This window comes from Vulpes lagopus, chromosome 8, assembly GCF_018345385.1.
Source record: "Vulpes lagopus strain Blue_001 chromosome 8, ASM1834538v1, whole genome shotgun sequence".
NCBI lineage: Eukaryota > Metazoa > Chordata > Mammalia > Carnivora > Canidae > Vulpes > Vulpes lagopus.
In genome coordinates this window covers 25,531,036-25,537,035 of record NC_054831.1, presented here as the reverse complement: position 1 = coordinate 25,537,035, position 6,000 = coordinate 25,531,036, and positions in this window count along the sequence as shown.

Sequence of the window (6,000 nt, the reverse complement as noted above, 5' to 3'; positions counted from 1 at the left end):
CACCTCAATAACAGCTGATGTCTGTGCTGCAGGAGTTCCAAAAATTTGGAGTTTTGAAACTCAGTCATATGCCCAAGATAAAAAAAAAAAAAAAAAAGCTGGTCAGAGGGTGGGTGAACACAGAGTTCTGACAGAAACCAGGGAGACAAGAGTGATTGATTACTTTTCTGTGAAGTCTCACTGAAGAGTGGGGGGGCATGGATTTTCAGCTCTAGGGCTAGAAAGCAGAGCCCCTGCCATATTCTTCCTGCTTGTCAGAATGGCGTCCAGAGCTGCTTACACTGAGCCCTACCTCCCTGTAGCATGGAAAAGCATTTGTACTAGGCAAGTTCACCTGAGAATCAGTGCAACAGACCCCTCCCCCAAAAGTCCAGCACAAACAACTCTCACATAAAGTTTACTGATCATAGATGGCGGAAAAGCTGCAGGTCTAGGGGAAATGATATATAGCATTCTTTGTATTTTTATTCTTTTTAGGGATGTCCACTCTACCACTGCTGTACTAGAAGTCCTAGCCTCAGCAATCAGGCAACAAAAAGAAATAAAAGGCATCTGAATAGACAAAGAAGTCAAACTCTCATCTTTGCAGATGACATGATATTCTATGTGGAAAACCCCAAAGACTTTACCTAAAAATTGCTAAAACTCATATGGGAATCCAGCAAAATAGCAGGATATAAAATCAATGGACAGGAATCAGTTGCATTCTATACACTAATAATGAGACTGAAAAAAGAGAAATCAAGGAATCAATCCTATTTACAATTGCACCCAAAACCATAAGATACCTAGGAATACACCTAACCAAAGAGGCAAAGGATCCGTACTCTGAAAACTACAGCACGCTTATGAAAGAAATTGAATAAGACACAAAGAGATGGAAAAACGTTCCATGCTAATGGATTGGAAGAACAAATATTGTTAAAATGTCTGTGCTACCTAGAGCAATCTATACATTCAGTGCAATCCCTGTCAAAATACCATCAACTTATTTTACAGAGCTGGAACAAATAATCCTATTGAATCAGAAAAGACCCTAAATAGCCAAGGAATGTTTAAAGAGAAAACCAAAACTGATGGCATCACAATTCTGGACTTCAAGCTACATGACAAAGCTGTAATCATCAAGACAGTGTGATACTGGCACAAAAACAGACACATAGATCAATGCAACAGAATAGAGAACCCAGAAATGGACCCTCAACTCTATGGTCAACTCATTTTCAACAAGTAGGAAATAATACCCAATGGAAATAAGACAGTCTCTTCAACAAATGGTGTTGGGAAAATTAGACAGCCACATGCAGACGAATGAAACTGCACCATTTCCTCACTCCATACACAAAAATAGACTCAAAATGGCTGAAAGACCTCAATGTGAGACAGGAATCCATCAAAATCCTAAGGAGACCACAGGCAGCAACCTCTGTGACCTCAGCTGCAGCAACTTCTTGCCAGACACATCTCTAAAGCCAAGGGAAAACAAAAGCAAAAATAAACTATTGGGAGTTCATTAAGATAAAAAGTTTCTACACAGCAAAGGAAACAGTCAACAAAACCAAAAGACAACTGAAAGAATGAGAGAAGGTACTTGCAAATGACATATCACATAAAGGGCTATCCAAAATCTGTAAAGAATTTATCAAACTCAACACCCAAAAAATGAATAATCCAGTCAAGAAATGGGCAGAAGACAAACAGATATTTCTCCAAAGAATACATACAAATGGCCAACAAACACATGAAAAAATGTTCAACATCACTTGTCATCAGGGAAATACAAATCAAAACCACAATGAGATACCACCTCACACCAGTCAGAATGGCTAAAATTAACAGGTCAGGAAACAACAGATGTTGGCAAGAATGCAGAGAAAGGGGAACCCTCTTACACTGTTGATGGGAATGCAAGCTGATATAGCGACTCTGGAAAACAGCTTGTAGGTACCTCAAAAAATTGAAAATAGAGCTACCCTATGACATAGCAATTGTGCAACTGGGTACTTACATCAAAGATACAAATGTAGTGATCCGAAGGGGCAGCTGCACCCCAATGTTTATAGCAGCAATGTATGCAATACCCAAACTATGGAAAGAGCCCAGATGTCCATCAACAGATGAATGGATAAAGATGTGTTGTGTGTGTGTGTGTGTGTGTGTATACACACTTCCATTATATATATATATAATATATACTATATATATACACACACACAATGGAATATTACTCAGCAATCAAAAAGAATGAAACCTTGCCATTTGCAATAATGTGAATGGAACCAGAGGGTATTATACCCAGTGAAATAAGTCAATCAGAGGAAGACAATTATCATATGCTCTCATTCATATATGGAATTTGAGAAACAGAGAGGAAAAAATAAAACAGGACAAAATCAGAGAGGGAGACAAACCATAAGAGACTCTTAATCATAGGAAACAAACTGAGGCTGGAGGGGAGGTGGGGGGAGGGAAGGAGTAACTGGATGATGGGCATGAAGGAGGGCATATGATATAATGAACACTAGGTGTTACATACAACTGATGAATCACTGAACTCTACCTCTGAAACTAATAATACACTGTATGTTAATTATTAATTGAATTTAAATAAAATAAAATTTTTAAAAAAGAATGAAATCTTGCCATTTGCAAGAATGTGGGTGGAGCTAAAAAAGTATTATACTAAGTGAAATAAGTCAGAGAAAGACAAATACCATATGATTTCCCTCATATGTGGAATTTAAGAAACAAAAGAGATGAACATAGGGGAAGGGAAGGAATAATAAAATAAGATAAAAACAGAGAGGGAGACAAACAATAAAAGACTCTTGACTATAGGAAACAAACAGGGTGGCTGGAAGGGAGGGGGATGGGGTAACTGGGTGATGAGCATTAAGGAGGGCACTCGATGTAATGAGCACTCGGTTTTATATGCAACTGATGAATCACTAAATTCTACCCCTGAAACTAATAATACTTTACATGTTTACTAAATTTAATTTAAATTTTTTAAAAATTTAAAGAATATTTCAAATCCATGATGACTGTTTTTCATTACAAATTAATATATTTTTAAAGGTTTTGTTTATTTATTTATTTGACACAGAGAGATAAAGAGCACAAGAGGTGGAGTGGCAGGCAGAAGGAGAGGAAGAAGCAGGGTTCCCACTGAGCAGAGAGTCTTTATTTATTTGACAGAGAGAATACAATCATCACAATGTATGTGTTCATGATATTTGTTTCATAGATAAATCTTATGAGCATGTTTTATGTGAATCTGACCCTGGGGGGTAATTTGGAAACTGGAAAACCAGGAGATAGACTTTGGATTATGTAATTTCACAGGATTAATGACAACCCTCGAGTTAGACCACTCTTCCTCAGATACTAACATTACCTTTCCCCTTAACCTCTACATAGCTTTGCTTGTATAAAATCACTTTCTTATTAATATTTTTATAGTGGATATTACCTGCTTGAGTGATGTTTCAGTGTAAAAGGTAAGCCAAAAGAGGTTTTGCCTAAAGAACTGTCAAATGTGGGTGTTATTCTGTATGTTGGCAAATTGAACACCAATAAAAAATAAATTTATTTTTTAAAAAAAAGAACTGTCAAAAGTTAAAGGCTTCGAACTTCCGTAACTCTAATCTCACTCTGTAAGTCCATCCTGCACAGGCTGCTGAATGGATTTATCCAAAAGGCATATCAGACCTTATCATTTCCTTGTACTCCCTTTAGTAGTGCCCCTATAACATATTGAGTCTACATCTGTGAAAATTTCTCTCATGGTCTTTTGTAACTTGGCTCTTCCTCCCTCTTTAGTTCATCTTAACCACGCCCACACTTTAACAATACATAAATATGTGTTTATATCTGCACACACCGCATTCTTCTATACCTTTGTGCCCTGATCCTGTAACTCTATTGAGCTTTTCTGGAACCCCTTTCCTATGCTTCCTGGTTAATTTCCACTTACCCTCCAAGATTCTACTCCAGGGTATCATCTTCTCCAGGAATTTTTTTCTGTTTTCCCCAAAGCTCAGTTTATGCCCCAAGTTTCCATAACATCCTGTACATTAACTACTATTGCTTTATCTCATTATATTAAAACTATAACCTTATGACCCATGTGACTATGAGGGCAAGAATCTTCCCTATACTGTAAATCCCTGGAATGCCACATGGGCCCTGGCATGAAGTAGAGTACCCCAAATGTTCACCACATTAACTGAACTGAATTTCCCCTTTTTTCTGCTCTCTGGGGCCCTCTATCTCCATACTGGAAATAGATGGGTGTACTGAATTTCTCTTTTACAGTCACATTGGTTTGTGCCTCACTTCTTACAGAAATGAGTGAGAAAAGGAAAGGTGGGCTGAGGATTTGCTCACAGTTATAAGTAAGGCTGAAGATTTGTCACATGCCAGATTCTTATCAGTGTTGCAGAAGTGCCTTTCTCCACAGTGCCTTACAGAAACCCACGGACATAAGGATAGCCCAGTTTTTAACAATTGTGCCAAGAAATTTGAGGAGGAGGAAGAGACTTAATTGTTCAAGGGGAAAATCATGTTTTGTAAACAATCTGGCAGATACTAAGGAAGAAAACTAGCTATCCCTGGGGACTTCTGGGCACTAGTCCCAGTGGTATTAAGGCATCTGATCTTGAAAGCAAGCATTGAAGCCTTTCTTCCCTGTGTGTAGCGAGGGACCAGTTCCAAGCCAACATCTCCTCACAGAATGTCCTAAGACTCCAAGCATAATCAAATTTTGCTGAAGGTAATAAATGGATTCACCTGATTACACAGCCCCTTCCAGGCAGATGTGTCTCTTGATCACTTGGAACAACCAGGTCTCATTTCTCTTTCTGAACTTCTGCAGGTGCAGAGAGTGATTTCTTTATTATCATTGTGTTGAAGTAGCTGTTATGTATAACCATCTGGATTCTTCCTGCTTGAGTTTGAATTTGGGTTTGGTCTGAAGTCATCTTTCAGAGCCTGTAGAGTGTTCTGGACTGTGCTGCAGACGAGTCAAAATTTAAGTCAAGTTTTCCTGGTAATTAGGATTGTTGTGCTCAGGCCCTTCATTCCTCTGGCCTGAAGACCTCCAGTTGTTAAGGAGCAGGCAGGAATGTACTCTTACCATCCAACATCAGTGGGTTCCCCCATCAGTTCTATAGTGGAGATTTAATTTAATAAAGGCCAATGAGTGACCTAATGGCATAGTGAGTTGTTTTCAACATTAAATCCTAAAAATAAAATACCACAGTTGGTTAAAATTCTGTCTGAAAACTGGTTACCAAAAATACTACTTCTAAAATGGTTCATGTTAGACTGTGGGATGGCTGAGGATTGGGAACAGGGGTATAAAGCACCTAATGGGAGGATCAAAGGAGGAACTAGTTGTCAATTGATATGGAAGTATTCCAATGTTTTTTAGTAACCAGGTGCATACTGGCTGAATATTTGTATCTGACCCTTATCTGAAATTTCACTAAAAGAAAAGTGATAAGTCTGCTAGAAAAATCAGGCTCTTGGTAATTCCATCAGGATTTGGAAAATGTAGCCCACAGGGATATTGGAAAAGGTAGGAAATTGGCAGAGGGGCCCAAGTTCAACAAGTCTGAAGAAAGACAAGTGCATTGGGGAAGCACCACCTTGCCTGAGTCTCTCCTGTTCTTTTCCTATCCCTCTCCTCACACAACTTTTGACTTATAGGATTATACCCATATGGTCAAGCCCCTTCTCTTTTCATGATAAGGAGAGGAAGAAGCAGAACTAACAATTACCAAGAGCCCACAGGTGTGGTGTGTTTTTTTTATACTTGTCAATTCCAAGTCTTTATCCATATCATAACCTCATAAAGAGGTATATTTGTATTTATTTTGAAAATAAATAATCCGGGATCCCTGGGTGGCGCAGCGGTTTGGCGCTTGTCTTTGGCCCAGGGCGCGATCCTGGAGACCCGGGATCGAATCCCACATCAGGCTCCCGGTGCATGGAGCC